At 38.6% G+C, this 12,121-nt stretch overlaps 1 long non-coding RNA gene across 2 annotated transcripts; it reads right to left on the minus strand.

The window, feature by feature from the left end:
* Positions 1–1,005: 1,005 nt before the first annotated feature.
* Positions 1,006–7,457, minus strand: LOC113942799. Of its 2 annotated transcripts, none has more exons than XR_003526054.1 (3): positions 7,323–7,457; positions 2,726–3,579; positions 1,006–1,670 (listed from the first exon to the last, which is right to left on the minus strand). It is a non-coding gene; the product is annotated as an uncharacterized LOC113942799 (long non-coding RNA). The 2 variants fall into 2 exon arrangements; XR_003526055.1 differs by lacking the exon at positions 7,323–7,457 and having other exon boundaries at positions 2,726–2,796; positions 3,417–4,367.
* Positions 7,458–12,121: the final 4,664 nt, after the last annotated feature.

Consider the following 12,121-nt stretch of genomic DNA (forward strand, 5'->3'; position numbering starts at 1 on the left):
ATGTGTCCTTGAATGACTCTTTTATAGAAATTGGAAACAGCAAAAGGAACTACACAGCAAAATGTGGTGCAACTCTGAATATGGAAAATGCTGTTGTGAATCAGAAGGGGGTTAGTTTCAAACAGACCTCCTTAGTTCTTTCACATGGCTGAAAATCATGAAATTATTTTCATGACCAATCATGAAATCTTTCTCTGTTGGCTGAAATGAAGTTTTTATTTCTGATCATTTCACACACATCAGGACAGAAGATTTTTTAACAGAGTTGGGATTGGAGTGCTTTTAATTGTTTTAAGGGCTGATGCAGATATTACGAAACAACAGATACATTTACACTTTACAAGATTAAGAATAATCTATTCCTTAAAGTCAGGATTTTTTTCCCCTACAAGACAAAATAGGACATAACAGACCAGGGAACACACAGAAACAATTTTGCCCTGGATGATTTAACACAGCATATAAATGAGTTGCTGGGCACTGTAACACACTTTCTTTCTACACCGACTTGGCTGAGAAAATATTTTAATTTTTTCTCTCATCTTTTATTCTGAAGTTCAGCTAAGCAAAATTGACACTGTTCTACTCAAGACACCTGCTCTTTCCCTCTACCGGCTTCTGAACTTCTAAATTCAGTGATTAAAAAAGCAGTTTCTCTTCTCTGTTCCAGGCCACACTGTACAATCTCTTCAGTATGATTTTACATAAATTGTAATTACAGAACCTTTATTGCTAACCCTGGAGCTAGAAAGAGCTCAGATAGACTTTTCAATTTTGTGATTAATTTTTCAAGGTTCTTAGCCAGTTAAGACACAATCTTTTAGTCATAATCTGAGTAGATTTTATATGGAACTCCTGAAAGATAATATATACATACACACTAAAGACATTCTCAGATAGAATATTCAAACTATTCTAAAGTTCTGTTGACATAAAATTGTTAAACTTTCCAGAAGGACACTGCTAGTCTTTCATCTTTAATATCCAGGCAGAGCTTTTGTCAGAACTTAAGTTACAGGTTTTCTGTGAAATGAATATAAAATGGGCTGAATCATGCAATGCACTTATACTTGTTTTAGTCAAAATGACACTTGTAATGTTGGGAGGCTGCAGAGTAGCTGGTACTATTCATGCAATTATCACTGAGATCTTAGCACCAGTGCAGAGAGACAGAAGATGGCAAAATGTTCCTCTTTGGAATATTGGTAGTGTCTGTACAAACCTGGTCATTCAGATTATAGTTTAGTAGAGCTAATGCACTATACCTAAATATTTCCAAAATTGCTAGTAAATCTCTATTAAGACCTCCCCAGGCTTGTCTTCTAACCAGTTCTAATGTTCAAGTTCAAGCTGTTTTAAAAATACCTATATATTGTCAGTGGAATCTGATTTTTTTATTTCTTAGGAGGCCTCATTTACATGGCTTCCTTGCTACAAAATTGATAATTCTGGATCTTAAGTGCAGAAGTGCAAAAAACATTCTTACTGAGGAGATAATACTCTGTTGATAGAACCATGGCAACTGAAGAAAACAATACACTGTCCACTGTAAAGCCACTCACACAGCTCCTGATGCTTCATCCTTTCTTTAGAACAACAAAAGCCAGGTGACTTGATCTTTTTCTTGAGCAGGTCATTCACTTCTTGATCTTCCTAAGGTGAAATCCATCCTGTTGGAATGGGATATATATTCGGTTTACATGCTACTTAGTCCTGCCTAAGTCCCATTTGTGTTTAGGAACATAAGTGACTCAGTTTTTGCACATGCCTTGTGCAGCCCACCAGAAATAAGTAGTGGTTAGAGATCATAGATAGTGATCTCTGTCCTAATACAGGCAAAAATTCACAGTATATGTACTGAGGGGTTTTTTCCTCTCCTGAAATTCATGGCTCCTCCTTATGTCTGACCCAAGTACACCACGTTATTTCAGGCTTCAGCAAAACTCCTCCTTCTTCCTCCTTCCTCACTTCCACCAGGCTTACAAATTGTCCTCGCTCCAGTAGGGCAGCCACTGCTGGTAAAATTCATTTGGCTAATTCATTTGGCTAATTTCAATCTTGAAAGCTGAAAGCTGGAAACCTACTTTAAAGTTAATAGAATTGAAATTTTCTCACAGCTTATCTGATTTGATCACATAACTTAGCAACGCAGACTGTATAACCAAGATACAATGTATCCCTAGCGAATTTCTACTTGGTTACCCATTTCACAAATCAACTACAGTGTGATCCAGTAAAGATATCAATTAGCTTATTTTGATAAATTTTCAAAAAGTTAAAATGACCAAATGTTTTCAGCAGCTTGACCTAAACATAAACAGAAATTTTTCTGACAAACTTTAAGGAGTGCACAATAACATATCATGGGGTAAGATTCAATGGAAAACCAGAGCATAAATATATGCACTAGAGAAAGAAAAGAGTCCGGAAAAAAACTGCATTTGTTGAATACTTACCAGTTGAGCCCTGCTCCAAGAGTCAAGGCCAAATGCTTTTGGAACAATAGGCTAGGGCTAAAGCCCATTTTGCAGTTGCTACTATTTTGCTTGTAGTTGTTTGAGGTCCTTTTTTAAAATCTCCTTATGAACATAAAAGAATCACGTGACTTTTTTACTAAATTGCATATTTGTAGTGAAATAGTTTGACATATAGACTCACAGAGAAGCAGAGATATGACTAATACAATTTCTGTTTGATTGTTTGTCACACGTTTTTCAAAACTTACCTGGACTATTTGGATGCTACCTTGTATAACTGAGTAAGCTTACATTTTTTCCAGGTCATTCATAAGTTTTACTGTAAAAGAGAAAGATAATGTCATTGCAGTAACCAAGACAGGAGAGGAGAAAAAAATATGCAAAATCTTGTCTCCATACAGCTTAAACTCTATAGAGGAACTTCTCAGGAGAGAATAATTAGTTTTTTTAGTAAATTTCATGTCAACTAGAATTTTGAACTGTATTCCAATGATAACTTATTCATTCATTGAAGTTTATTTAAGCTTTTGCGGTTTTTCTGATGGATGGACTTGGAAACTGCCATGACACTTTTCAGCATCATGTTACAGCTAAACCAGAAAGATGATGTGGGCACTATTTTATCAGCTCTGCACTTTTCTATATTTTTACTTTCATTTCCTCTAAGTATCAAACAGTTATATTGGCTTGGTGTGAGGCACACAAACATTTTAGCCAGTAGCAATCAGGAGTAACAATGGGCTGTCATCTGGGTACTTCAGACTACCCGACTCGAAACCCCAGGTGACCAGGAGTTAGCTCACAGCATGAAACCAAAGCAAGATTTGAGTTCAGCCCCAGTGGACCTTCAGAGAAACACCTCTGTTTGGAATGTTAAAGGCAGTAAAAAAAGTGGAAGAAGGGCAGGCAGATCTGCCACTTCAGGAAGGGACACATTACTCTGTTGGTTTCAAGGATGGCGCAGACAGGATACTCTAGTTTTTGGCTGTCCTGTGGTCTGACATCTCATTGGCAGCAGCAAGTCATGGGGCTTGCTTTTGGAGTGCATCTGCTGGTTTCATTTCATTCAAAAAACATCAGGTTCATGCACTCCAGGATGACTCTGCAGCAAGAACCACAACGTGAATAGTGAGAGTGATCAGGAGATTCCCATCAAAAGCACACACATCTACAACACTAAAATCCATCTGACTTCATTTCCTAGGGTTTTCAATTAGACCTTGGAAAATTCCACAGATGTGGTCAGGAGGGAATAAAGTGATCTAAAACAGTAGTCTCTCTCTCCTTCACTCACTGAAGCTGTATAGGGAAGGCTAATGATAGAATTAGGCATTATTCTACTCTTCCCGTCTCAAGGAGTTGCACAATAGAAAGAAAAATCTGTGTTACAACTGTACTGAGGATTGGTTCTAGCACTAAATATTTTCTCAGGGATCTTCAGGAATTGACATGGTTGTGAAAATATGCTCTTTACTTAGTTGACTTTTTCCTTCTATTCCTGAACAAGCTCACCTGTCTGACTGAAGAGAAAGTTCATTCAGTTCACCGTCGTCCCTCATGTCTTTTCTTTTTCCTTTCATACCCACCATTACTCTAGCTTACATTTGATATACTGTCTGAGATACAGTAAATGAAATTCTAACCAATACATCAGTGGATAAAAGCTGGAATAACTAAAAAAAATTAATTTTTAAACAACAGATTTGCAAATCATCGTGTGTCTTAGGCACTTCTATCCTTTCCTGAGCCTGTTTTTTTCCACTGCAGGACCTTTCAAGAGAAGACTATCTCTTACCTTCTATTTACAGAATCAGCCCTTATGGTCACTGGAACCTCCAAGGACTACTGCATTTTAAACAATAAGCAAAACAATAATGCACAAAAGAGAAGAATGTGTCTATCAGACAGAATTATTTAGTTCTTCTATCTCTATTGCATAAATTTAATCAGATATGACCAAAATTTTTCATTCAAGTTTTCATTGCCAAGAAAGCTTTGATAGATCATTTTGACCCAGACAAAACAATTACAGAATTGTCTGAACTATAAATATTCCTGTTTCTTTCTTTAACTTTGGCTTGCATTTCATTTTCCTCTGCTTAAGAGATACTATTTCATTCTAAAAGGTTTAAGGAGAGTGAATAAAAAAATTAATAAATAAAACAAATAAAAGATAGATACATAACAGAACCCCTCTGTGTTTTATCTAACCTTCTCCAGTCATGAGAAAAGAGCTCTGAGGTCTTACAAGGGTTATACCCCTTGGGCAGATTTCCGAAGATTGTGAAGGTTGAGACTACAGAGTTAACATGAATTAATAGCTAGTGTTCTGCAATCCCCTCCAAATATGATGTATTTGTGTGCTTATGAAGCAACTTGGGAGGTTAATGAGTAGAAGTACGTACTCCACATAATCATTTAAATTAATTATATTTGCAAAAAAAAAATTAACACATTATCTGCATCTTTGTTTTTGGGTATCTAATAAAATATGTTAAATGTTTCCTGATTACTATTATCCACTTATGTCTAAATAATATCAAACACTAGGTATTCCATGACACTTTTTTCTAACAGATTTTTCTATTACTCAATTCCTTACATTCCCAATCCCACCTGCAGAGTTCTTTGGTTACAGGTTCATAACCTGAGGCCAGGTGATTTATCTGCCAGTGCTTATATTAAGCACTTCTCTTGCCATATCAAATGTTGAGACACCTTGTGAAACCATAAGTGTCACTGATAGGTAGGAACTATCTCACAGTAATTAAGCATGACAGAACTGTCCTAGGCCACAAGTTGATAGAAACATATATTCAGTACTTACTAACAATGTAAATATATACAGCTACAAAATTAGTCATATTTTACAGTGCGAAGAGGCTATTACAAAGACTTTTTGCACTCTTAAAAACACAGTTAGACCACTGATGTGCAGCTGCACCTGGTTGCTGTGGAGTCCTTAGTTCATACTCAACCCTTTCAGAAACTGTGTGGGGTACAGAGTGGTTCCTCCATCCGTCTAAACAGTGCTGCAGGACTGAAGTTTCATTTTGGAGTGTGCACCAGTAAGAGCAGAGATGAGTGCCATGAAAATGAGGAAACAATTTTATGACTTTTTAAACAAAACACTAGTGTTTCTCCATTACAGAACTTCTCGAAAGAGAAAGATGAAGCCTCCTCTACCAGCACATCCTGAATCAATATCATAACTTCTCTGAAAAAGTTGAAGGTCATTTCCAGTGGGATGCCAGCAAAGATGAAGCTCCATTTCAATACAGCATCCCAGTTAATTCCCTAGTGAAGAAGCAGCAGAAATTTATGCAGTGGGATGACTGCTGTCCTGCTGGAAGGTAAAGCTTGGTATTGAAAAAGCAGAGGGAGTGGAGGGAGGAGACGGGGAAATAGCTCTAGGGAACACATTCTGGCTCTAATTCCTATGTGGGATTAAGCATTTTATATTCTGGTTTCTGACAAAGAGAGCATGAATGCAATTGTAACTGATCTATATGGTTTAAAGAAACCTTTCACACAGTTTACAGCTCTGAACCACCTGGTCTGGCAAGCAGGACTGCTTTTTTGCTTCACTAAAAGACCACCAAACCTGGTATGAACCACAAATTATCTCAAATTTTACAAAAGATGCAGCCCTGCCAAGACTTTCAGACCAGAGAAATTCAGAATAACATTTGTGTGCATCTGAATATCAATTTCTCAGGACCCTGTGTGGCCTGTCCCCTTCCTTCCCTTCCTCTGTCTCCCTCCCCCTCTCCTAGAGGTTTAGCTGACCGCAGGCAGGGCTATTACCCACAGCAAAAGCTGCTGCGAGGGAAGAACTGGAAAATGCCCTATCCAAGGCTGTATAACCTTTATTTGGGGACTGCCTCAGATGAGGCTCCTACCCTCAGTCTCACCATGTTTTCCTGCAGTCATGTCTGACCCTGGCTCCCCCCACCAGGTCCATATCCTGACTCCCACCTGCCGGCCCATGTCCTGGCCCATTCTCAGCCCATCACCGTCTCCAGGGACGTGACTTGATGCCTGGTGCTGGGGTTATCCTGGTGTTCCCAGCTACCCTGCTCCTTGCTGGGGGATAGGATGGACCCTGGCTCCTTAGCCATGCCCCAATGGACCCCCATGGTCAGGCCCACATCTCTCAGGGACCACAGAATCACAGAATACGCTGAGGTGGAAGGGACCCACAAGGATCATCGAGTGCAACTCCTACCCCTGCACCCATTCCCAAATCTGTGAGCCCTGGCCCTGAGCACAGGACCCAGCCTTCAGCTCCTGACAAAAATTTGGACCACAAGCATTAGGACTGCAAGATAACCATGAATTTTTTAAGATGGGATTTAGATTTTGAAGAGTCTCACTTTTCTGAAGAAATCTAGCCTAACAGATTTTGAAGAGAGTAGCATTAAAAAAACATGTCCTTTTCATCAAGTTGCACAATACCTTAGCTACCAGTAAAAATGAAAATAATATCCTGTACACACTGCCATTGGCTACGGGATTTAAAATACTAAAAGTAATCCCATTATTATAGCTCTGGTCTCAGTAAACATTTGTTATACACCAGAAAGAACCCAGAACAACTAATATCAATATGCATTCAGAAAGAACAACAACCTTAAAGCTTTCTTATGGGCAAAACTGCCTCATTATTTACTTTACAAGCTTCAGGACTAGGATTTCTGAAGCTCTTTTTCAGTCCTCTTTTAAAGTGAGAACGCATCCCATCTTTCCTGCAGGACTTCCCTATTTTTCAAGGCCTCATCACCTTACGCTTGTACATAATAGAGCTGTTTAACTGTGGCAATAGGAGGTCTAATGAAATATTACCACTCCATTTCTTCAAGGACTCCTTTGGATTCTTGTGTCATTTATCCTTCTCTGAATCATAGTGTTTACTTTGGACTCTTTTTCTGGAATTGGTCTTCAGTGTGCCTGATTGATTTGATGAATCACTGAGCTGCCAGTGACCTTTGACCCCACTCAAGAACAGAAATGTTTCTCTGAGGCTGGTAGCCTGTGCTCACTCTTGGCACTGCTCCAGGTTTCCTCTGAGGAGCAGCTCTTTGATGACAGGTAGTCTGCTTGGAGGAGGCCTATTGACATCACTGGAATTGGCTTCCCTTGCACACTGGGGGTAGGAGATACAATTCAAGGAGATTCGAAAGGCACAGGAGGATGGGGGAAGGGATGGTCTTCTGCGAGTCACTGATCAAATGGCTTGTTTCTTCTCCAGAGTCAGAAACAGTTCTCTTCGAAGTGGTGCAAGGTATTTGAGGCCATTGGCCTGTGTGCAGCTGAGACTCCAGTTGAGTTGCTGCTGTCTGCTTAGTAACAACAATTTTTCTCAGTTAGAAACTTCAGAAAACAGCATGTGTTTGGAGAGGCAGGACACTGCTGTTGCTGTTGCAAAGTATGGGGTATCCTCATCTCCCTACTCTGACTGCAGTGGAAGCTGAGAGCTCTCAGCACTTTGTTGGCAGTGATCATCACCTCGTGATTAGGTCCATGGACAATTAAGGCTTTCAGATATTCCCGCACAGAAGTGATGAAGAGTTGCAAACATGAGGTTCTGATTCTCACTACTGTTATGAAGTGTGACTGTTGAAACATTTATTTCCACTTCCAGTATTTGTCCATATGTGTTCTCCCCTATGGGTATGAGGACACAGTGTGGGGTTGCAATTTGAAATCTGGCAAGCGGGATCTGCTGGGGACATTCCTATTTCTCATATGTCCACCTCCTGTGACGCCGAAAGTGTCAAGGGTAGTTCAGGTATAATAGCAGTTTCTTCTCAGCATTCATGTTCTCCCTGGATAATCACTGGTATTATAGTCAGTAGGTTAAATAATGTTAGCTTAACAGTGCTGATTAGGTAGTTGTTCCCTGAAAGTTCTTTAATCAGATTTAGTTTGTAGTCAGAAATCAAATGAGATTCCTCCTTTGTGATAAGTTGGATTGAAACAATGCCCATCTTTTAAGACAGAATCACTTCTTGCTTGAAGAATGCAGTTTTTTATCAAGAAGGGCCTCAGAAACTGCAACAAGTATTTAAAGATGCTTTTTTCCTTTCTTTTTTTCTTTCTTTTTTAATTTTCCCACACCTTTCCCTATTCAGTCCAACCAACCCCACCCGACATCTCAGAGTTTAGAGTAACAATTCCTCCACAGTTCTGTGTTCCCAGGATTCATACTCACTCCCCCTGGTCCAGGAGGCTCTGCTCACCCTTATCATTTTTATCCTGAAGGAAATATCACTCTTGAAGGGTGTGTTTTTAGGACAATGGTAACTGAATATGCAATCTAGATGAAAGAGGTCTCTTCACTCAACTTTTGCTAAAGAAATCTAATTCTTTTATTCAATCTTGTCCCAAAGGGCCTCTGCGTAGAGAAGTATGGACTTCAGGAAATGCAAGAGACCTAGTCAGCATCTGTAGCCATGTCCTTACCTAATTATCCACGTGGAGACTAGAATAACTGCTAGCATTGCTTACAGAGATCAGTGGCTTTGTTAAGTTCATTAACACTATATGTTTTTGTTTCTTTAACCTATGTCTGTGCTGGTCCAGAATGAAATGCACAGCACTAAGGCAAAGGACACACAGTGGCAAAGGACATCCAGATTTTGAAAGAACAAGCTACTTCTGCCCTCAAATGGGTTGACCATTCCTCCAGTACACATGTAACAGGGGACAGCCTGATACAGACAAGTGGAAAAGCAACCAACTGTCCAAACAGAAAGTAGGTTGCACAAAATTTGGGCAGAATTGTAGAAAAAAGCACCTTACATGGGAGGTGATTACAAACTAAACTTTTGAAAAAAATAAAAACTTCATACTGGATATTTATAAACTGGAGCGTGGTTTTGCAAGACATATGATGCAATCCTTCTGCTCTGCTTGTAATCAGATTTGAGTCCCATGCATGTTAGAAATACAGAACACCTGAAAACAGACCAGTGAAAAACAAGAAAAGTATTTTGAACCCTATAATGTGTAACTTATGAGAAGAGATTGATACTGGCTTGCTTGGGAGGAAGGGATTTAGAAAAAAAATAGGTTAGCTTTCATAAACCATATTTCTGACTTACCTTTTACTTATAGTAGGAAAAATCACAATGTATTAGAAGCCAAAAATCTAGGACGTTATTTCACTGCCAACTATAATTACAGTAAAAGATCAGTCAGGGGAATATTAACAGAGGTATATAAAATGAGAAATTAGGAAATATGTTCAGGTCCTTTTGTAGAATGAAATGAATGAAGAGTCACTGTGTGCTTCAACAATTCATGTACCAGTGAGAAGTGGAAAAATTCAACTAGGCCATTCAGGTAAACTAAGTGCTAATCTGGGATAAAAAAGTTTCTTATCCAACTAAATTATCTAAGTTTAAATGCATGTAAATATTGGAATAGACACAGAGTCAGACAGGATTAGTTTCCTTAGTTCTGGATTAAAATGCTTTGTCAAGGCATGAACCAAAGTTGAATTGATCAAAATATTTGAAGGTTCTGGGGACACGAAAATCAGTCAACAATTATGCAATTCCATATATTGGTTGATTCATTGGTTGGAGTGTGGTATACATGTTTTCTTCTGTATGTCAAGAAGGAAGATAAAAATACCATGATCTTCTAAGAGGCTGTGAAGAGCAAAAGTGGCATGAGAGACATTATAAAGTCTATCAGGGAACTACCATACTGTTTTACTATTTCAAGCTATTTTTTGTTGAAATATAAATAACAGGGCATTGAATGGCATGATTTTTTTTCCCTAAGTCTTTCCTAGATGCATACCTGTTACTTTTATCCATTTTACCATAGACAACAATGTCTGTGTCCAACCACATGGAGGAAGACAATTAAAGATCTTACCTGATAGAGGACAAACTAAACTCATTTCTCTTGCCTTTTCAAATCCTGACTAAGACTTCACATTAGATGCTAAAGAGAAAAAACAAAAACTGGCGTCTTTGAAAATTGTGTTTTGTTCTCAGTTCCTCAATGACCTTCTGTGGAAATCTGGAGCAACCCCCTTACCAATTTATTACACCATTCTCCATCTGTCCTTCCCTCCACTTATGGCTTCCATACAGGCTTGCACCTGTGTACCACACAGGCCACTTAACAGGTTTTCCACGACAACAAAATGCATCTTAAACTGTGCTTGTACAGTACCTAGCAAGTTATCCATGAAGCTTGATTAGAGCTTTCAGTACTGATACAGAACAAATAATGACAACTTGGTTTTGTTTGTTTCAAATTCATGTAAATGGGCCACTCATGAGGGGTCTCCAGGGACACAAGCAAGTCCATGGGCACTGGAACTAGTGACTCACTTCTAGTCCATTTATGCTTTTTAGCTGAATTTTGCCCCATGAGATTTATACTTCTAATACATGAAAGAGATTAGAGATCTAATTATAAGAAAAGATTTCAGTGTTTTTGTGACTTACTAGTAAAAAGAGAATCCACATGGAAATCTTAATCAATCGTATTGGCATAAATCTTATGTACTTAATAAACTTTGAAATATCTGTCAAATTCAGCTCTGTCAAGTCAATTAAAACTGGCCAATGAACGTAAAACTTCTGTTAGTCATTTACCAGCAGATGATAGACAGATAGTTGTACCAGCTTCATTTCTTTGAGAAACCAGGATTAGTAAAAACCCTACTTTGAGTACTAGTTAATTTTTCACTGTCAGTACCTTATCTTCCTTCAGGATCTGTGTAATTTGATAGTCTGCATGTGGTACCAAATACGGGTTAAATATAAGATAACTGTACAGCCTCACACATATCCCTGTTTCAAAGTCAGATCTAAGTCCAAAACTGAAACCCCAACCTATTTACAGATATTCTTATTCAGTCTAATTTGCTGTTGAAGCTTTGCCACTAACAAGGAAGCACCTGAATCCAGTGCTTCTAGCAGTCTATATAAGAGTTCATTTAGTTTTCCATCATTTGCTATAAAATCATGTAGTGACTGAAGTGGGAATGGACTGCTGGAAAACATCTAGCCCAAACCCCCTTCTCCAAGCAGAGCCAGCTGGAACAGTGATGAGGTTTCTCATATCCAAGCAGTGACCTATATATCACAGGACCATTACTTAATGTTTAGGGGAGGACTTGTATCTATTCCAATATTGTTAACATCTCTAAAAGTAGCAATCTCAAGTGAATGCAGCTCAAGTGAATGCAATCTCAAGTGAATCACAGTCATTTGGGTCCTTCTGTCTGGTCAGAGTCTTTTTGCTTAAGCTCAGAAATAGGTCATTATTGAGTAATTCTATTTAAATGCCCCAGTGCAGCAATGTGAATAAAGCAAAGGTCACCTTTGATGAAGTCAGTCCAGTGAACACAGGTAATGAATGTTTCTGAACCAGCATGTTCAATCAAACACTTGCTCCCATTTGCCTGGATAAAATTAAGTGCACCCTGAAAAACCTTTATGGAATGATTTTTGTTATAGACCACTAAGAGTGTGTAAGAGAAATGTTCTCACTTAAAGGCCATACCAGAAAAATATAGAATAACTATAGCGTGATATTCACTTATGAGTGAAACAGGAATGATGATTTCCTTCTGCATGCTGAAGAATAGGTTTTATAAATGCATACCACTTTTG

The sequence above is a fragment of the Corapipo altera genome, unplaced genomic scaffold, assembly GCF_003945725.1.
Source record: "Corapipo altera isolate COAL_440 unplaced genomic scaffold, ASM394572v1 2b, whole genome shotgun sequence".
Taxonomy (NCBI): Eukaryota; Metazoa; Chordata; class Aves; order Passeriformes; family Pipridae; genus Corapipo; species Corapipo altera.